This window comes from Marmota marmota, unplaced genomic scaffold (assembly GCF_001458135.2).
Source record: "Marmota marmota marmota unplaced genomic scaffold, marMar, whole genome shotgun sequence".
Classification (NCBI taxonomy): Eukaryota; Metazoa; Chordata; class Mammalia; order Rodentia; family Sciuridae; genus Marmota; species Marmota marmota.
Genome location: NW_026000026.1, coordinates 533,894 through 555,550, shown reverse-complemented (window position 1 = coordinate 555,550; position 21,657 = coordinate 533,894). Strand labels below are relative to the sequence as shown.

The window sequence follows — 21,657 nt, the reverse complement described above, 5'->3', positions numbered from 1 at the left end:
GCGTGAGCTGAGACGTGGAGACGCGAGAGGAGAGAGAGAGAGAGGAGGAGGAGGAGGAGCGGGAGGGAAAACGCAGGGTTCCTGTTAGCTGACTGTGCGGCAGCCCGGGACGTGTCCTCCTGGTCTACAGGGCTCAGCAGACCCCAGCAGGCTGTCCACAGGAGGAAAAGCAGGGAGGCTATGCCCCGTTCACCCAGCAGCTCCCCGGCACACCCGGCAGCTGGGCAGGACTCAGTTCTCAAGGCACTTCCTGGGTGCTCACAGCTTGTGCTGTTCTGGAAAGCTCAAGACGGAGATGCGTGTGCATTGCCACATTACGGCATAAGGTGCGATTCACAGGCACCACATGGCCTCCGCTCATGACTGCATGCAGCATCCTTAGGGGTAGGGATGTGGCTGAGTGGCAGGGTGCTGGCCTGGGGGTACAAGGCCCTGGGTTCAGATTGTTTTAAATGACGTACTCCAATATCATTAACAGACACCAGCCCAGGGGTGAGACGGGGAGCCAGCCCAGTCCCGGGGCTCAGCCTAACCTTCACTCCACCAGGGCCCACAGCCAGAGGGGGCACCCAGGCCTGCCGCAGTGGGGCTGGGGCCAACTCTGACACCACCACCTACAGGCAGACTCCAGTTGAGGCCAGTGAGCGGCAGGGGCCCAGGCAGCATGAAGGTGCTGTGGAGGACAGGGAGAGGCAGGGGCCACACCTGTGCTGCAGGGCACAGGTGGTCTCACAGCACCCCACGGAGCCTCGGCTCTGACATGGGTGGCCTCCAGGCCTGACTGCAGCCTCAGACTCCCCACCAACCAAGAATGTGAGGCAGAAGTGACCCTGGGCATTCCTGAGCATGTTTGGACTGACTCCATGATGGAGAAAGACGGGCACCCAGGCAGTCCACCAAGTCCGAGTGCTAAGGGCCAGCCTGGCCTTTCAGTGCAGAGAAGCCCAATCCACACAGCTCAGCCAGGAGGACAGCTAGCAAAACTGGCAGCTCCCAGCATGAGCGCGAGGGCTGCCTCCAGCCCTGAGCCTGGGCTGCTCAGGAAGCGGTGGCAGGAGAGCAACAGGAAGCAGAGAGCACCAGCTGGCCAGCATTCAATGACTGGGACATCCAAGGATGAGGAGCCACAGGACAGGAGTGAGGCTCAAGCCGCAGCCCATGCCATAAGCGGTGCACTGGCCAGCAAGTGTGCTACTGGCCTCAACAGCTAGGGACCCTAAAGGAGGCCATTACTATGAGGGGAACCTGCCCACACGGGCAGCCACTGCCCAGGACCCTCACATCCTGACTCGGGCTCTGCCTTGTGGGCAAGTGGCCCAGGTCCAGGCCCTCAGGTGAAGAAGACAGAAAAGGATCAGCCCAGGGCACTGGCCCAGAAAATCCTCCTCAGGGTTAGCCAGTGACCAGGCTCAGGCCCTGTGCCTGGTGTGTCCACTGCGGGCAGGGCTCCAGAATGCTCAGCTTTGTTGCTTCAGCTGCTGGGAAGTTGGCCCAGGAAAAGGGAAGCTCTTACTGCCTGGGCTCCGAGGTGCTCCTGGCCTTGAACCTGGCTCCTAAAGCTGACTTTCACCCTCGGGTCAGAGTTTGAAGGGCAGCTCAGCCCTATCAGAGGCAGCACGGAGACCCCTCCAGACATTGGCCCTGCCTCCTCCAGGAAGCCCTCCTGGGTGCCCCAACCACTCTGTCCTTAAACTAGCAGCACACCTGCTGTCCAGTGCTGCCTGAGCTGCCCTGCCCTGCTACTGAAGCTGGGGCCTCTCAGCCCAGGGACCACACCTCAATACCACACAGGTTCCATGTACACAATCAGGTAAAAAAACTACCATGCCTTCGTCACATTAAACCTGCAATACCAAAACTGTGCATTTTTAACCCAAGAATATCTCAAAACATCCTTTTTAAAGTGCTGATAGAAATAAAACAAGATGGCAAGGTCCTTGGTCCTAGGTCAAGAGCTGGAGGTGAACAGCATGAGGCGATGGAAGACCGTGTGGCACAGGGAAGCTTACAGCGTGCCCTGGGCCCCACCAGGAGGAGCAGGACCCTCCCTCATGCTGGGCTGGAGCAGGGTGGAGGGTGCAGGGCCTGCACTGTGGCTCCAGAAAGGAATCCAGGCCTCTCCCAACTGAGTGGGGTGAGGCAGGCAGGGGTCCATATGCAAAGGGGGAATGTGGGCACAGATGCACAGAAAGGCTGCATGAAGACAGCCACAGTTGAGGGGCCTGGCCTGCAGCCCTCAGGAGGGCTGCCCCTCGACACTTCGGCCTGAGAGCTGGCTGCCAGAACCCGTCAAGAAGAAACTCCCGCTGGAAGAACCTGTCTGGTCCTGTGGCAACGCACCCTAGGAGGCCAGGCATAAGCAGCAGTGACTTTGTAAACACTACCCTTTTCTGCAGGGCCACACCTGTGATTCCAGCTACTGCAAAGGCTGAGGCAGGAGGACCCAAGTCCCAGGCCAGCCTCGGCAACACAGTGAGGCCCTGTCTCAAAATACACAATACAAAGGACGGGGGTACAGCTCAGTGGTAGATCACCCCTGAACTCCATCTCCAGCATCATACACACACACAAGAAAGGAAGAATGTTAGGAAAAAAGACAACTCCACAGCTCAGGAGGAAGGCAGAGGACCCACCAATGGCACTCCTCAGGGTGGTGAGCAGTGGGGGCACCAGGGTGACCTGGGTAGTGCACCTGAGCCCGGGGCAGGGTGCAGCTCAGCGGAACAGCCCTCGCCCACCTGTGCAAGCTCCAGCCCTGGGGAACGGCCACTGCTTAGCTGCCTCCCTTCAGAGCCAGGTTGTAGGCTCAGCACATGTGTCTGTGGTGTAGACCCAGAGTCACAGTCAAAGGAGCAGTGCAGGGCTGGGGCTCAGTGGTGGAGTGCTCACCGGATGCAAGAGGCACTGGGTTCGGGCCTCAGCACCACATAAAAATAAAAAAATATTGTGTTCACCTAAAACTAAAAAACATATATTTAAAAAAAGAAGGAGCAGCACAGCCCCCCAGCAGGCCTCTAGCAGAGGCCACTCCCTCAGCAACTTCACCCACTGCTTGGCCTCAAGGTCCAGATGGGGTATGGGGGTGCCACCAGGGACACCTGGGGACACAGAGAGCAACTGAGGGCATCTTGGGGCACCTGGGGCTGAGGGGCACATTGCGTAGCCTCAGTCAAGGGGTGCCGAGCAAGCCCCTTGTCCTCTCTATTCTTTTTTTTATATATATATATTTTTAGTTGTAGTTGGACACAATACCTTTATTTTATTTATTTATTTTTATGTGGTACTGAGGATCAAATCCAGCGTCTCGAATGTGCTAGGTGAGCGCTGTGCCACTGAGACACAAGCCCAGCCCCATGTCCTCTCTATTCTTTTAAGGTCAACATGAATCCTGGCACTGGCAGCTGCGCTCAACCTTGTGTGCAGTGATGAGCGCTGGGGACTGACCCCTGGAGCACTCTACCACTAAGCTACATCCTAGCCCTTTTATTTTATGTTGAACTTTGCTAAATTGCCCAGGCTGGTCTGGAACTTGCAATCCTCCTTCCTCAGCCTTGCTGAGGAGCTGGGATGACACATGTATGCCCCTGTGTCCAGCTTTGGTTTAACTTAATGTTATGACTTTAAAGGGCTCTGGGCAGGGCCTAAAGAGACCAAGTGCAATGTCCTAGACTCTGAGAGTACCACAACATCTGAATTTATGAAGGTAGCAAAGAGCAACATCAAATCCTAAGTACCCAAAGCTGGTGGTGTACCCAGACCCATGCCCGGTCCTGCTACACAGCCTGCAGCAGGAACAAGGCTCCCAATGTAGTCCGTCTCTGACCCACCAGCTCTAATCCTGGGCTTTACCCCCAGGAAACCACCCAAAAGGTCAACTCATCCCAGGCATGCTATGTGTAACAGTGAGGCTACGAAAGCCCCAAGCCTCAACAAGCGGAAAACAGAAAACCCAAGCACAGGAGCCCTGAGCTTGTCACCTGGATGCTCAGAAGTTGATAGGCAAGAGAAGAGGAGGGCCCACCAAAAAACTTAGGAGACCTGCTCCAAGCCCTTTCCACACAGGCCAGTGGTGGTCTTCCAGTGGGACATCCCACCAGAAAGTCAGATCCAGCAGCTAGGAGGAAAACTGCACCCATCCACACTCCTGTCAGGAGCAGAGGCTGGGAACCCAATAGAGTCCAGGTGCTTGCTCTCATACACCTTCTAACCTGAAGACCAAGCCACCTCCCAGGTGTCAGGACCCCAGTAAAGGAGGGCCGACAGGAACTTCAGGCTCTCCAGAGCTTGGGACTGCTCTGACAGTGGGGGCCTCACCTAGAACTGGGAACTGCCATGGGGGGTCTGACCTAGAACTGGGAACTGCCATGGGGGGGTCTCACCTAGACCTGGGAATGGCCTTGGGGGGGGTCTCACCTAGAACTGGGAACTGCCATGGGGGGGTCTGACCTAGAACTGGGAACTGCCATGGGGGGGTCTGACCTAGAACTGGGAACTGCCATGGGGGGGTCTGACCTAGAACTGGGAACTGCCATGGGGGGGTCTGACCTAGAACTGGGAACTGCCATGGGGGGGTCTGACCTAGAACTGGGAACTGCCATGGGGGGGTCTGACCTAGAACTGGGAACTGCCATGGGGGGGTCTGACCTAGAACTGGGAACTGCCATGGGGGGGTCTGACCTAGAACTGGGAACTGCCATGGGGGGGTCTGACCTAGAACTGGGAACTGCCATGGGGGGGTCTGACCTAGAACTGGGAACTGCCATGGGGGGGTCTGACCTAGAACTGGGAACTGCCATGGGGGGGTCTGACCTAGAACTGGGAACTGCCATGGGGGGGTCTGACCTAGAACTGGGAACTGCCATGGGGGGGTCTGACCTAGAACTGGGAACTGCCATGGGGGGGTCTGACCTAGAACTGGGAACTGCCATGGGGGGGTCTGACCTAGAACTGGGAACTGCCATGGGGGGGTCTGACCTAGAACTGGGAACTGCCATGGGGGGGTCTGACCTAGAACTGGGAACTGCCATGGGGGGGTCTGACCTAGAACTGGGAACTGCCATGGGGGGGTCTGACCTAGAACTGGGAACTGCCATGGGGGGGTCTGACCTAGAACTGGGAACTGCCATGGGGGGGTCTGACCTAGAACTGGGAACTGCCATGGGGGGGTCTCACCTAGAACTGGGAACTGCCATGGGGGGTTCTCACCTAGAACTGGGAACTGACATGGGGGGTCTGACCTAGAACTGGGAACTGCCATGGGGGGGTCTGACCTAGAACTGGGAACTGCCATGGGGGGGTCTGACCTAGAACTGGGAACTGCCATGGGGGGGTCTGACCTAGAACTGGGAACTGCCATGGGGGGGTCTGACCTAGAACTGGGAACTGCCATGGGGGGGTCTGACCTAGAACTGGGAACTGCCATGGGGGGGTCTGACCTAGAACTGGGAACTGCCATGGGGGGGTCTGACCTAGAACTGGGAACTGCCATGGGGGGGTCTGACCTAGAACTGGGAACTGCCATGGGGGGGTCTGACCTAGAACTGGGAACTGCCATGGGGGGGTCTGACCTAGAACTGGGAACTGCCATGGGGGGGTCTGACCTAGAACTGGGAACTGCCATGGGGGGGTCTGACCTAGAACTGGGAACTGCCATGGGGGGGTCTGACCTAGAACTGGGAACTGCCATGGGGGGGTCTGACCTAGAACTGGGAACTGCCATGGGGGGGTCTCACCTAGAACTGGGAACTGCCATGGGGGGTTCTCACCTAGAACTGGGAACTGACATGGGGGGTCTGACCTAGAACTGGGAACTGCCATGGGGGGGTCTGACCTAGAACTGGGAACTGCCAAGGGGGGGTCTCACCTAGAACTGGGAACTGCCAAGGGGGGTCCTCACCTAGAAGTGGGAACTGCCATGGGGGGTCCTCACTTAGAACTGGGAACGGCCTTGGGGGGGTCTGACCTAGAACTGGGAACTGCCAAGGGGGCGTCTCACCTAGACCTGGGAACTGCCAAGGGGGGGTCTCACCTAGAAGAGATAACTGCCATGGACCGGTGGGTTTTACCTAGAAGTGGGAACTGCCGTGGGGGTCTCCCCAGAGGACAAGGGAAAGACCTGCTTTCTTCTTCACCCCTCACAGAGAAGCAGCCAAAGCCCAGTGCTCATACTTCTGAAAGCAGAAGGAAATTCCTCAGTGGGGCTGTGGGCAGCTCCGGCAGGCTACCACCGACAATTCATGCCTAGTGAAGCATTTCTGGGAGCCCCCCTCTCTGTTCCAAAGCCACAGACAAGACACATAGAGTGGGAAACCTCGGGGTGCTACAGACAGGAGGTGGGTAGGTGGGAGCCCATGCATGTCCTGCAGGCCTGAGACCCCACCTGCCTGGGTTGACAGGCATCTCCAGTTACCAGGGCGGGGCTCGGGGCTGGTCATGGCCACCTGTCAGGCACTACTGAGCTCTGAGATTGGCCAGGCATAGAGGTGGACAACTGTGATCCCAGTAACTCGGGAGGCTGAAGCAGGAGGATCCCAAGTTCAAAGCCAGCTTCAGCAACTTAGTGAAGCCCTAAGCAACCTAAGGAGACCCTGTCCCAAAATAAAAAATGAAAACATGCTCGAGATAGGACATGGAGTTAAGCACCCTGGGTACCAAAAAAATGAAGGGCACTGGTCTCACCTGCTATCCAGGGCCAGGGAGAGAAGCAGACAAGGTTCTGGGTCCAACCCACAGAGAGAAGGAAGGGCACAAGGGCAATGAGCCATGCAAGTGGGGTGCTGGGAGGAGGGGACACAGTCCTGCTTTAGACAGAAGGGGCGTTGACAGATACTCCAAGCCAGACCAGACACCTGGCTCTTCTCTCCTCACCCCCACTGAATGTGGGAGGCCCGGCCCTCCCTGCCTCCAGCCTCTACAGCCCCCTGCAGGCTGAGACGGCCGTCTCCGCCCCCACCAGGAGGCTCCCGATTTGCTGGCTGCAGGTCGCCAGGAACCCTGCCCGCCAAGGGACACACCACTTCATATGGTGCTCACCTGCACCTCTGCTGTAAAGAACAGCTCTGTCAGGGCCATGGTGCCCTGAGAAGGAACAGCTCATGACACCCAGAGAAGCCTTCCCAGGCAGAGCCTGAGTGACGTCTATGGAAATGTGCCAGTGAGGCGGGTCTGTGGAAGCCTGAACCCCACACCGTCCCATGTGACCGCACTTGGAATCCAGGTCTCTGCAGATGAGCCCTACTTAACCCACCATGACTGCCACCCCTAGGAAAGGGGAGCATGGATACCCACAGGAGAGGACAGGGCAGACTGGGAGATGTGACCACCAGCCAGGCACACCAAGGCCTGAAGCTGGAAGGGGCAGGGAGGGTCCTCCCCAGAGCCTCGGGAGGGAGGAAGCTCACCGACACCAGGTAAATCTCTGCCATCTTCAGCCACCATCCCAGGACCCTCGGTTCTGGCAGCCACAGGAAGCACATGAACAGCAGCCTGCAGCACCCCAGTTGCCCCACAGCACAGCAGGAAAGGCCACCTGACATGGGACGCTAGTGGTTTTCACCCTGGGCCACAGTCCACCACCACATTCTGATTCAGAAGTTCTTAAGGGTACTGGGGCCTGAATCCAGGGGTTCTACCACAGAGCCACATCCCTAGCCCTTTTAATTTTTTTAAAAAAATACATTTTTGTTGTAGATGAGCACAATACCTTTATTTTTATTTATTTACTTTACGTGGGGCTGAGGATAGAAACCAGGGCCTCCCGCGTGCTAGGCGAACACTCTACAGCTGAGCTATAGCCCAGTCCCCTACAGCCATTTTTTACTTTTGTTTTGAGACAGGACCTCACTGAGTTGTTGAGTCTTGCCTAGAACTTGAGAGCCTCCTGCCTCAGCCTCCCAGTGGCTATAATTACAGGCCTGTGCTACTGTGTCCTGCTTTAAAGGTGAGTCTTATGAGGCTCTCCACAGGCCACCTTCACCTGAAGGGAGGTGTGTGCTATGCAAAGTCACACAGGAAACATGTGGCAAAGTCACTCCAAGTGCAGGATGCCCAGAGTCAGAGCCCTTCCAGATGGGCTGCATCGGACAGATGTGCAGTGCGTCACCTGCTTGAGAACCAATGCATGCAACACTGGCCGGCTGCTCTGGGGGTAGCTCTGCAGGGGAAGGTGGACTGAGGCTGCCCCAGACCCGAGACACAGCCTGCACTGCACAAGCAACAGATGGCCTCCGGCCAGCTTGCAGTTTCCTACGCTGCCTCACAGGCCCAAGGAGGCATCAAGCTCAGTGCTCACAGTGCCTTCCTTGGGAAGCAGAGAAACCTGCTTGAATAAAGAAGGAGCTCGCCATCAGCTGCACGGAGCCCACGGACACGGGGGGCAGGCACTGTGCTGGGCCACAGCCCTCACCCAAGTGAAGGCATGTTTCTCAGCCCTGGCCCCACTTCTAGGGCACCTGCAGGCCATGCACAGGTGATGGTGAGCATTGTGACTCTGCTCCACCCAAAAAAACTGTCACTGGACACAGCCTCGCAAAGCCACACATAGCAGAGATTTTGGAACCTCCCACTACTCTCCCTTTCCCAGGATCTCTGGCAATTTCCACAATGCTAAACAGATTTTAGGGGCTGGGGATGTGGCTCAAGCGGTAGCGCGCTCGCCTGGCATGCGTGCGGCCCGGGTTCGATCCTCAGCACCGCATGCAAACAAAGATGTTGTGTCCTCTGAAAATAAATAAATAAATAAATATTTAAAAAATAAATAAATAAATAAATAAACAGATTTTAAAAAATAGCAATAGAGATCAAGATGCCAGACCAAGACAAGAAGCAAAGGATCTGGCAGGACCACCTCCCAAAGGGTTACTTCCTCCAAAGCCTGGGCATCTGTGAAAAGGGCCTTGACCACAGCGGATGTTGGAAGTGCCTCCTTGTCTCATCCACCAGCACACAAGAGAAAGAACCGGAAAAGTCTACATGAACCCGACATGGAAAACCCCTCTGTTCAGCTGCTTAGTGGGACAGTCAAGGAGTTCAGGTTTTTCTGCCCTGCAGACAGAGCACCTCTGATGGTTTCCGAAAAATTCAAGACACCTGAGCATAAAGAGCCAGTCTTCAAGCAAAGCAATAGAATAACACAAACATTTCCTACATGACAGCCAGCAATGGGGAATGAGCTCTCCTGTCACCTATCCACCCAAGTACCACCAAAGGCAAGAGTGACAATGGATGACATACAGACACACTTTTAAATTTTTTTTTACCTTTACTTTATTTATTTATTTTTATGTGGTGCTGAGAATCGAACCCAGGGCCGCACACGCGCAACGTGAGCACTCTACCACTGAGCCGCATCCCCCGCCCCCACACACACATTTTTAACAACATGATGTTAAACAGAAACATTTAAAGTGCGAAGAGTGACTTTCACCTAAAATGTTTCATTTGCTTCAGACAAGGGCATCTGCATGTTTAGTAACTGTGGAGGAATTTCTGTTTGGTGTTTTGCTTTGTTTTGGTTTTGGCTTTGGGCACTGGGGATTAACCAGGGGTGCCTCACTACTGAACTGAATCCCCACCACTGAACTGAATCCCCAGCCCTTTTTATTTTATTTTTAGACAGGGTCTTGCTAAATTGCTCAATCTGGCTTCTCCTCCTGAGTAGTGGGGATGGCAGGTGTGCACCATGCTACCCAGCTGCCCCTGAGGTTTTCAATATCCTGGCTTCCTTAGTTTCCCTTCAGAGCTGGAAAATCATAAACGGCCACACAGCACTTTGTGAACCACACAGAGCAGGTGGTGGCCTGCCTGAGTCTTCCTGGTCAGGAAGAGCCACCTATTTACTGGCCAAGGGGAGAAACAACAGCGTTTTGACTTTCTCTTACATAAGGTTTCCATAGGAAAAATCCACTTGCCACTCCACTCCGCTGTGAATTCTTACTGCTATGAACACCAGGAGAGCACTGGCGCCATGTCTGAATCAGGCAGGGAGGTTGAAATATTAAACCCAAGGGCCCCTAGAGGGTCCTGGTGGAGTGCAAGGGCCACACAGAGTTGGGAGCCCTGAAGTGACCTAGGGTGCTCACCAGGGACACAGCCTTCTCAAGTGTAAACAGACCCCAATGGGAACTTGCTGGAAGCTTTAGAAATTCTTCCCAGAAGCCAGGCATGTTGACCACACCTGTCATCCCAGCGACTTGGAGGCTCAGGCATGGGGATTCAAGTTTTAGGCCAGCCTGGGCAACTTGGTGAGGCCCTGCCTCAAAAAAAGAAAAAAATAAAGCCTGGGATGTAGCTCAGAGGTATGGCACACTGGACTCAGTTTCCATCACCAAAAGACAGAAAGGCCCCCAAGCTGACACGCGTGTGCACACACAAAGCCAGGCATGGAGTCTGAGGGGTCCAAGAGGAGAAGACAGAGGCCTTCCAGGGCTCAAGCTCTTCAGGTTCCCTGATCGGCCGAGACTGGGCTCAGTTCCACAGCAGGACTAGCAGCACCCGGATCTGTGAGGTGTCCTCAGGAAGATCCCCAGCCTGCCAGTGGCTGCTGCTCAGAGGACACAAAGTGACACCCACAGCAAGCACAGGGAGCATGGCTACAGCCATCCAGGCGCCAATGTGAGGGAGGACAGGTGCCATGCTGTGCCCTGGCCAGACACTCCCGAAGCAATTCTCCCTTCTGCATCTTCCAATCCTGATTCCTCTCCTGAACTCTGTCCTCTCAAAAATGCATGTCCACAGTCTGCATGACTGCTTCATTTTCTTTGTCAATAGGCATGTCAGCCAGGGAGTGGACCTCTCCCCGGAGCTGGGAATGACCAGATTACACCTAGAAAGGTGGGGGTTTGAGTGGAAGGAGGCTTGGGTGGTACACATGCCCCTTACAAACCAGCCGGCAGGGTCTCAGGCGAGCAGCAGCTTCCTTGGATGGGTGACAACCACACAGGTGGAGTCTAGGCATGAGGAACACCTCAGAAGTTGAGCATGCTGGTCTATACTCAACTAGGCAGGCTCCCCTGGAGCACAGAAGGCAGCATTCCGTGGCTAGAGGATGACGATGAACCCGAGTACCATTCTCACCTGCAGGGGTCACCTCTTCAGTCAGTTCATTCTCCACCTCTAAATGAAGCTGAGTAATTTCTGCTTCCTACCAAAATTCCTAAGCTGATTTTGAACTTCCTAAATCAAAGCATGCTGCTGTTCAGGCTTCAGTGCTCAATGGGTCGATGAGAACAGCACATCACAAACCTATCTTTAGATTCAAAGGAGGGCTGGGGATATAGCTCAGTTGGTAGAGTGCTTGCCATGCATGCACAAGGCCGTGGGTTCAATCCCTAGCACCACACACACACACAAAAAAAGATTCAAGTGAATGGTGGCACATGCCTGTAAACCCACTCAGGAGATTGAGGCAGGAGGATCACAAGTTCAAAGCCAGCCTCAGAAACTTAGTGAGGCAAGTAGCAACTCAGCGAAGACTCTGCCTCTAAATAAAATATAAAAAAGGGTTGGGATGTAGCTCAGTGGTTAAGCAACCCTGGGTTCAATCCCTGGTACCGAAAAAAAAAAAAAAAAAAATCCAAACAGGGCTGGAGCAGTGGCCATGCTTGTCACCCACCTGCTCGGGAGGCTAAGGCAGAAGGATTGCAAGTCTGAGGCGAGCTGGGCAACCTAGCAAGGCTCGGTCAAAAAAAAAAAAAAAAAAATTCAAAAAGGGCTGCACTAGGACAAGATTATGAAGACTAAGACTTTCTCTTCAAAGCTCATTTTAGGTATGCATCTGATAGACCTACGAGAGGCATGGTCTGTCTCAGCACATAGACCTGCGCCTGCCATCCCAGCCCAAGATGCAGCGGTGCCTTGTTGCAAACCTCTACAGAGACCCCTGCACACCTGAATGCTGCTGGTGAAGGAGAGGGTTCCCACTAAGAGAGAGAGGCCTCGTTTCTTGCAGTGGTTGGAAGGAGAGAGATAAAGCCATGAATGAAACAAAACTGTCTCAAACAGAAGTCGATCTGTGTCCCATAAAAGCAGTGACGCTGTCCAACTTTTGTGCAAATTAAGACATTTTAAAAAACCCATCTTTCACACACACACTCATGGATCATTTGCGACCTGCAGGCAGCTGGAAAGACAGAGGTGTCAGCAAATCAGAGAGCCAGGGAAAGCAAGAAAAACTGGGCCCTTCTGGGGCACCTGAGCACACAGCTCTAGGCAGGGAAGGAACTGATTCTGCAAGCTCTCCAAAAAGGATGAGGGGTCTCCCAGTATGACTCATGGGAAGGGACTGTGGGCTGCAGCAAGAGCTCTGAATGGTGCAGTGGAGACCACATCCCTTCTCATGCCACCCCCACAGCTGCCCCCTCCAGCCTGCCCTCATGGGCAGACCACACTCATAAAACAGGTCAGATGCAGTTCTCTGGAGCCCTGGCTCAGGTGCCTTGGACAGACACATGCCCCTCCACACCCTACAGTCTGTGTACACTCTATCCTTTTCCAGTCCTCAAGGTGGCTCTCTCCCACCTCTTTGAACATCACATCCGTGGCCCCTACATGCCCCCTGCCGCATGCCCACAGACCACTGGCACTCTGTCCCCAACCCGACCTGAAGGCTGGTGCACAGCAGGACCTCAATAACCCCAAGGAGTGGTCAGAAAAACCCTGGGTATCTCTAACACAGCTCAAAGGGTACATCTATGGAAATACAAAAAGCGCTGTCAGTGCTGCTGAAAAATACACTGAGGTTCTCAGCCATCCCCCAAATGCCCAGTTTAATCCAAGTCATGTTGCCTAACATGCCCAAGGCCCTGGGTTCCATCCCAAGCACCAGAGGGAAAAAATTAAACACCCAAAAAACACAACATAGTAATTTTAAAATCTGAGTTAAATGGTACTGCTGATTTCAACATCCAACAGAAAATCCTACAAAAGTCAGACTCAGATCAAATCTGAGGAGCCTGCTAGTTTTAACCCTGCATAGAAGAACTCATCTGTTAGAAAGGGCTTTCCACTTTCCACCTACAAGCAACATGGTCAGATACATTCTCCCACCACTAACAAACCACAGTACCACCTGAGAGTGCAAAAGAAGGCAAAGTGTCTGAGAACCGCTAAAAGTGAGGAGACCCACAGGTTCCCGGTGTCAGTCCCAAGGCTCCGCACATGCTAGGACAAGCTCCAGCCATGCCAAAGCCAGAGCTGCAGCCAGAGGCAGGAAACCAAAACTGGAACAAGAGGATGTATTTCAAAGACGTCAAAGACGTAAGTCTGTGGCCTTGATCATGATGCTATTGCATCGTCCACTTCTTCATGGGGTGCAGCGATTCAGAAACTCCAGCAACCACAGGGATCTTCTTTCTTCCCCCACAGAAAGGCACAGAGTCTCAGGGGAACTAAGAATCTGCATCACTCCAGAGAACTTAAGGTAAAGCACACACATCAGAGCAGAGGATAAAGCCCACATTTTTTATGAGAACAATAGTTGGGCAAGAAGATACAGTCCCCCAAACAGAATTTCCCAAAGTAAGTGCTGGAACACTGGTGTGGGCATGTAAGGGAGCAATGGTTTCTAGAACTTTCCTCTCATACCAGCAGCCAAGAGGGAGCCTGAGCACAGAAAGTGATGGCAACGTGAGAGAATCAGCTCAAATTCCCTGGCTTGTGGTGCATTCTAAGCACCATGCACTAAGTGGGTCCCTAAGTTCCTGGAGGCTGGTCTAAGACCTCTGATGAAGCACAGAGCACCACAGCTGAGCAGCCGCCCCAGAAACACAGACCACAGGGACAGAGTGGCCCAATTTCCCTAATTTGAAGAACCCCACATAAGGACAGTGCTGGGAAGTTCACTATTGACATTTAATTCGGTTTAACAGTGTTTGTAAATAAAACATCTCCAGACAATAACCAGAAACGCCACGCTTTGTGGTGTTTCTCTGCACCTGTGGAGCAGTGCTACCACTGTACCTGGCTTGCCTTTGATGTCTGTGCTACTTGTGACCAAGGGACCTGGGAAGCCACAGGCCATGGGACAACCTGACCCCGGTATGATTCAGTGGGGATACAATGTCAAGGGGACAAGTGCCCCCATGTAACAGCCAACCAGTCCCAGTCAGAAAGGGGAGGGGACTGAGGCCTGAGTACCAGGACAACCTATGTTCCAGTAAGAGCAGCTAAACCTGAACAAAAGTTATCTACGCAAAACAAAACTCTTACATGCAGGATACTGTCAGTGAGAGGCTTAATTAAATGCTGTCCCCAGGCAGGCCTCAGGCAAGATTGAATTTTGGATTTCTAGACATTCCAGTGAGGTATTCCACTACTCTAAAGAGAAATCCACAATAACCCCTCTTCCCTTCAGTAAAGGATATGGAAACAATCACAAGCTTTTTAGGGGACACAGTGTTAAATTCCTGCTTATATCTAAAAAGCTTTTGCCTAAATATTCCCATTATTCACCTAATCTTCTCGGTAATAACAAGATTGGGACCTCAAAGTTTTCAAAATATCTAATACTATCACAAAGTTATGACAAATGTAAGAATCCTATGATAAAATACTACCGTTTGCGTCTATATGTCTCCTTTTGATGAACAAACTATTTTCCACTCTTGCTGAGTGGAAATACTGCCTTACACTGGTAAAGCGAAGGCCAGCAACAGAGTGGATCCACCAGTGTTACCAAACACGGAAAGTTAGCCTCGACGACAGAGCCTTCGGGGAAACACTCTGCAACTGTACCACTCTGATGCACAGGAGCACTCCAGGCACAGGTGTCCGCACCGGCTGCTAGTGAAACGTTTCCTAATTAGCATTTCTTTAAACAATGCAGATAACAATCTTGCCAGTATAACCCTCGCCAAGAGCTCCGCTGAGATTGTAGCGCCAATGCCACTGAAATTCCCTAAGAATCTCAGTCAAACTTTCTTTTGTTTATATTTCTTCGAGGTAAGAAATTACCTGTTCTGCGCCCCATTTGGCTTGCCCTCAGGCTCCACAGTCCAGCCCTATTGTATACAGTTCTTTTTAATCCTTCAAACAGTGAAATTCTTGGAGGAACGGGGGAACCCCAATTGGCCAGAGCCCTCCCTCTGGCGCAGAAAATTCCCCATTTGCCCTCAGGATTGAGTTGTCAGACACTGTCTTGCGCTACCCGGTGAAACTGACATGTCTATTTACAGGGAAACAAAGACGCGGCTCGCAGCGGACCCCGCTCCCTCCGCGCTCCCCGTGCGCTCCGCGCGCCGCGTCTTCTCTGCGCGCCCCTTGCCGCCCGGCGCCAGGGCCCTGCGTCCGGGTTCGGCCCGTGATTAAAATGGAGACTGGGCCGGCGTCCGGCTTCTGGGAAGACAATGACCCCCAAGGCCCCGCAGGGCGCGGAGACCTGCCTGCGCCCACCTCCCGCAGTTCCGACTCTTGGCAAACTCGGCGCGGGCGGGTCCGGGTGCGGCTCCGCGGCGCGGGTGGAGGACGAGAGGAGCGGCGCGGGCGGGGGCGCGGGACGCCCCCGGTTGCCTCCCGGGGCCGGGCGTTGACGCAGCAGAAATTACCAGCTGGAAAATTCCCCTNCTTTCTCGCCAGCACCGGCGGATAGACGGGCCTCGGAGCGCTGGACGCCCAGACGCTCCAAGGCCGCCGGTGGCGCAATGCCCGGGAGAGCCTGGGTACCGCGCGCCCCCACCATCGAGGGACCTCGATGCACCCGGGAGTGGGCGCACCTTGGGGCGCTGGCCACGTGGCTATGCCCGCCACTGGGGCTGGGTTTTGGCCAATTATGAGCAGTGGCGCTTAGGTCCTTTCGTGGTGTAGTCGACCCGTAGGGCGCGGGGCTTGGGAAGGGGCGGAAGGCAAACGGCCCGGGTTTTGCTCGGATTCTCCAGCCGGCAATCCGATCGCGATTTGTGCAGCCACAGATGTGTCTCTTCCCACCCCCGCTCCCAGTGGCGTGGTGAGACCAGCGCCTCCCCCTCTCGCCTCCGCTGCCCTCGGGCGGACAGAATGGGGAGCTCGGCCCCGCATTACTGGCTGGTCTGCGCGGGGGTAAAGGCCACCTCGCTTCCTCCCCCCAGCACGGCGGGAAGGGAGGTGAGCCTGTGGCCGGCCAGCCACGCAGCGGAGTCGAGCTCCGCTAGGTCAACCAATCGCAAAGCTCCCGGCGGTCCGCGCCCTGCCTCCCTGCGGGGCCAGAGCCGCGGAATTCCTCGGGAGGTGGGAGGCGACGGGCCATGATGGAGGCTTTCTCTGAATGTGTAAGGAGGCATTCACCCGGCGGCAGTGGGAGGGCAGGCTGGGGGAAATTCTCCTTGAGAGAGCAAGGGCGAGCCGAGGTCTGGCAGCCAGCAATGGAAGGCTGGGACACTCCCTCACTGCTCCGCGGCGCCTGGAGAAGGCTGTACAGACGCCCCCGCCCCAGCCTCTCTCGCCAGCCGCCTGAGCTGGCACTGCGGGTCCAGGAAACACCATCCCCAGCCTCTTTGCTGGAGGACCCACTTGGGATGAACCCAAGTGTCTCTGGCCCTTAGGAATTGGGGGCTGGGCACAATCAACCTGAGAAGTGGCTGCCTCTAGGCCTCCAAGAGGTTCTGACTGGTCACCTGCCTCTTCCCTTTGAGGAGGCAGAGGACACTGTCTGCAGATAGCCACTCAGCCCCCACTACCCACTAACCTGGAGCTCCGTTGGAGCCCATAGGAGGAAGTGAAGCAGGGAGAGGCCTCTTACGTCATCTCCTTGCTCAGAGACACCCCGTTTTTCCCAAAATGGTGGGGTGGATGACAGTGTTTGTGTGCCATGTCCATGTTCCATTCAGGACTGTAGAGCAGTGGATGCTGCCTTGCCAGAGCATTCTGGTGCTCAGTCATTGCTCAAGAGGCCTGCAGGTGAGAATGAGGTCTGTCTCACCACTGCAAGGCCCATTCCACCTGCCAGGCCAGGGCTGCCTCTCTGCTCTTATTGGGTCCTAGGATAAGCCAGGACAGAGGGACCCCACTCCTGATTCGCACCCTTCACCAGTGACTAAGGACCAAGATTTTCACTTTCCTGTGCAAGAGCCAACAGCAAGTCAAGCAGCGTGGACATAAAGTCAACACTTTGAAAAGGCAAAACCAAGATCGAGCCCCAGAAAGAGAGCCCTGATCAACCTATGCCTAAAGCCACCCCATTTCCACACCTTCGTTGTTCCGAGAGATAATAAACTTCTTTATATTTAAAAACAAAAGCAGAAAATGGCAACTGCAGCCTCTGAGCAAAACTGGGCAGCAGGGTGGGGGATACATCACCTGAACTGTGTGCCACCTAGATGTGTGTTCTGGTGGGTCAGTGTGCTGCATGGCCAAGGAACCCTGCCTTCATCAGGCCCAGCACCCACAGCACTGCTGGGAGCCGGACTCAAGGCAGACAGATGCCAGACTGGATCGCCCCTCTCACTGCAGTCCCTGGTTGCTGGTGCCTGACAGCCATGGGCTTCTCATGGACACTGGCTGCTCCGCCCTGAAGGCAGGTCTGGAAATAGGTGGGGATGGGTGTGTGTGATGGGCTTCAGAGGCACTCTGCCCCAGGCACCCTGGCCTTCAGGGCAAGGGATGGAGGTGCCACCAGGGATTGTACATGGTCCCTGCCCTCAACAAATGGATGGACAAGACAGGCAAGCAAATGGGCAGCCAAGGCCCTGCAGATCACTCTTGTCCTTACTGTGTGGTGTGGTCATCTAGGAAAGCCACTCCAGCCACCTGTGTGAGCATGTTTGGTCCTGCCTAGGGACACCCCAAAGCTGCAAGGAGCAGCAACAGGCCAGGCGTTCTGAGGAGCCAGGGAGTGGGGCAGTGTGTAGAAGCTGCTCTTGCCACCGGTGTGCTTGCTGATGCCAGCTCCTCAGAACGTGCCCTCTTGGCCCCGGGCACCTGGACTGACTCCACAGGAGCCAACAACAGTGGGAGAGTCACATGGCTGGCAAGCTACACATACATCTCTGCAGACCTGTGCTTAGAGACCCCTGCGCCACGCTCCGCCAGCTGGCTGCCTGCCTCCCACCCCTATTGTGGGCTGCAGTAGGGCAGAGGAGGAGGGAGGGGTGCAGCCCTGTGCCAGGTGCCTGTCTCCTCTCAGGGGCTGCTTTTGTGAAGAACACACTGGGAGGAGCTTTGGAAGAGAAAATTACAAAGAAACAGCAAATATCCCTTCCTGTCTTCCTTCCGAGTGTCCTGGGGGGCACCCCACCCTCTCTGCCATTGCCAGGGCCTTCACCATCCCCATCTTCCCCAGCCACTCCAGCAGGGTTTTCTGTGCCTTTCTTTGTCTCAGTCACTGGTCAGAGAACCTGCCTGTTTATTCTCCAGCCAGTGGTGTTGCTCAGCCGTCCCCATGGCAACAGCCCTGGGAGTCCTGCCCCCTCCCAGGGAACTGCCCATAACCTGTCCCTGTCCTCTCCAGGCCTCTGCTGGAAGCCCAGAGAGAAAGGCAGAGAGCAGGGCGGAAAAGCAGACACCCACTGCGGGCTGAGGATACTGGGCTGCCCAGGGGACCGCCCACTCCACGTCATCCTGGGTCCTGCTTGTGGATGGGAGGTTGGCCTTGGGCTGCAGCAATGCCACACCCATGGGCTGGGGAGAGTGCCTCACCCAGGCTGGAGGGAGGTGGGCCTCCTCCTAGGCATAGCTTGGCCAGGTTCAGGGCCAGCTGGCCCTGCCCTCATGCCCAGGCCTCCCCAAGACCACCCTCCAGAGCTGCTCTGGGCCAGGGGCTACCTGCCAACCCTGTGGCTGCCCCACCCCAACTGCCCTGCAGTCCTGTGCCCCTGCCAAGCCCCAACTGCCACTCCAGCTGCCACCGCCAACTGTCGCCCCATCTCTGTTCCAAGCACTCACTCACCCCCAGCCGTCCTTCCAAAGTAGTACTGCCAACTGTCAGCCCTCCTTCCCAGTCCCTGCTCCCACCGCCGGCCCAGCACCACAGCTCTGCATTCCAGGCTTCCCCACCTCCTGCCAGGTCATGGTGAGGCCACACCTGCCTTGTGCCTGGCGGGGGAGGTGTTAAGGGCCCGAGAACAGAGAGCAGTGTTGGAGGGTAGGGGAAGAAAGTGAAGGGGCTGGGGTCCCAGAGCCCAGCAGACAGAGGGGAAGGGCAGCCTGACAGTGCCTGCTGCCATGGCTGAGCCCAGCACAGTGGTAGGAAGCAGCCAGGGCCCTAGCAGGACCAAGCAGGTGTCCTCAAGTGGGTCGTGACCAGGCTGAGGCACGGAGCTGGGCTTGTACATGGGTCTCTCCTCTGAGGGTGTGCCAACAGCTTGGCCTGACCACAGACCCTGGGAGGATCCCCAACAGGCGTCTCTCTGGGGTGCTGGCCCTGGCTTTGCTGCCCCTCTTCCTCCTCACAGCCCCCTTTCCCCATTCATCTCATGGTCTCCATGACGTGTCACTTCCATTGGAGGAGATACTCACCTGACACCCACCCCCTTCCTCATGGAGTCCACTAGACTCTGTCCTCAGCCCCAGCAGAGCCTTGGGCACATTACAACCCTAAAATGGGTCCTGGCCGTGTTAGAAGGAGGCACTGCTGCCCCTTGCAGGTGCGAGCCTGGGGTTGAAATTCCATCTGAGTCTGCACTGGCAGGACCATGGGGGCTGGGCTCAGTCCGCCTCCCCAGGGGCCTTCCTTGCACAGGCTGGTGATTGCTAGGCAGATAGCACTGCAGGAGAAGGGACACCTGGCTCTCCCTGTGTCACTGTTCTTTGGGGACAGCCAGCCCTTCAGGCTGGGACACACTAGGGGAGGAGGTACTGGGAGCTGTGTCAGCATGTTGGTCAGGCTGGCCCTGGGAAGAAGGGAAGAGACAGGGTATGTTTGCTAAGAACCTACTGTGTGCCAGGAATCTCCCCAAGTGGGGAGGGGAAGCACTTACCCAGGACCCTTGTGGCCCTCCCTCCCAGCTGGGGCCTGGGAGAGGGAGAAAGCTTGTGACTGGGGCCCCAGAGGCCTGTGGATGGAGCCTCTCTCCAGGGATGCAGACCCTCCCCTCCCACCAGAAGAGGTCCTCTGGGGTCCCCTGGTGGGTGCACAGAGGCCCAGGCCTGAGTGGGGCCAACAAGTGGCCTCAACTTCATTTGTTTGATCACCCACTGGTCAGATAAAGGCCAGAGCTGCCTGTGCTGGGCCACACCCAAGTCGGAGTGAGCGTGGGGAAAAGAGGATGAGCAAGAAGTGCTAGAAAAATAAACCTTCCCTGCAGCCTCCAATGATACCTGCAGTGGTACCTGCAGGCTCTCCCCCTCCAACAGGTGATGAGCACCACACACACCTGCAGTATGGAATGGGCTTTGGGATCTCTTCTAAAGAATAGGGCCAAGAAAGGGACAGAGAGGACCTTTGTGGCCAGGATACCTGGCAGGCTCAGTCTTACCCTGGTGATCCAGGTTAGCATCACCAGATGAGGGTGTGGATGTAGGTACCCTTGCTGTGACATGGGGAGAAGGGCACCTCACCTCAATCTCACCACAGGAAAGTGAGTCTGACGGACCCTGACTGAGAGACCTTCCGTGCAACACCTTACCTGGTGCTCCTCAGGAAAACGAGGGAAGCCAGAGAATGGGTCACAGACAGAAGAACCTGAGCCTTCATGACAACCTGAAGCACTGTTGTGCCTGGGTGGGGGACTGTGGGACAGAAGGAGGACATGGAGGAGAAAGTCTAGCTGCAGTGAAGAGATGCCCCACAGGGGCTCCCACAGATGATTAGGGAGGGGCACACAGGAACTTGCTACACTTGGCAACATTGCAACTTTTCTGAAATCTAAAATCACTCCAAAAATAAAGTTTATTTTTAAAAACAGGAAAAAAAATGCAAAACCCAAAGAAAACCACCTCCCATAGGCTCTGGCTGGGAGTTAAGCAGACTCTGAAGGTCTGTTTCAGCCAGGTGCTCATTTATAGTTTGGAGTCAGAACTTCCGGATGCTCTTGGCTCCGCCCAGCCCTGAAACTCTCACACGCCACAGGGACCACAGAAAGACCTAAAGGAGCCAGGAATGCTCCTTTATTCTGTGTTCCCGAGTGAGTGCCTGTGTGTGGTGAGCTGTGAGCTCTCGCAGGATATGAAAAACTTGCCTGAACACTGTGTGGTGGGATTTGGCCACCCTCCATCCTGGCCTCCACCTGCAGGAGCTCAGCCCCGAGGTACCCCACACCCCTCTGAGTCTGCTCAAGAAAACTCAATGGTACCAAACTGCCAAAGGTGCTTCATCCCGACCCATGCTGCCAGACCGTTTTCAGTAATTTTTTACTCCTCCAGCCTCTTTGATCCCTTCTTTTCTCCTTTAAAAACATTGGTCACAAAAAAAAAAAAAAGACCCACCTTGATAGAGCTGGGCATGTTGGCAGGCTGTGATCCCAGGGACTCAAGAGGCTGAGGCAGGAAGATCATAAGTGTGAGGCCAGCCTGGGAAGCTTAGCAAGACCCTGTCTCAAAATAAAATAAAAAGGCTGAGGTTGTAGCTCAGGAGTCAAGCACCTCCAGGTTTCATCCCCAGTACCACATCCACAGTATGCATGTGTCTGTGTGTGAGGTGCTGGGATCAGACCCAGGGCCTCGAGCATTTTAGTTAAGCATTTTTCCATTGATGTATACGCCCAGCCCACAACAAAAATATGTTTTTTTATTTGTTTATTTTAAGAAAGGGTC

General features: G+C 55.1%; 1 protein-coding gene and 1 long non-coding RNA gene across 2 annotated transcripts in view; one reads left to right on the top strand and one right to left on the bottom strand.

The window, feature by feature from the left end:
• Positions 1 to 15,504, bottom strand: part of Zbtb46 (zinc finger and BTB domain containing 46) — a 54,010-nt gene extending 38,506 nt beyond the window's left edge. The window contains exon 1 of the mRNA XM_015478231.2: positions 15,388 to 15,504. The gene's annotated coding sequence lies outside the window, so the exon portion shown is untranslated. The remainder of the gene's footprint in view (positions 1 to 15,387) is intronic.
• A 576-nt stretch (positions 15,505 to 16,080) lies between these two features.
• On the top strand, positions 16,081 to 17,204 carry LOC125618930. Its single transcript, XR_007350303.1, has 3 exons — positions 16,081 to 16,238; positions 16,797 to 16,866; positions 16,951 to 17,204. It is a non-coding gene; the product is annotated as an uncharacterized LOC125618930 (long non-coding RNA).
• Positions 17,205 to 21,657: the final 4,453 nt, after the last annotated feature.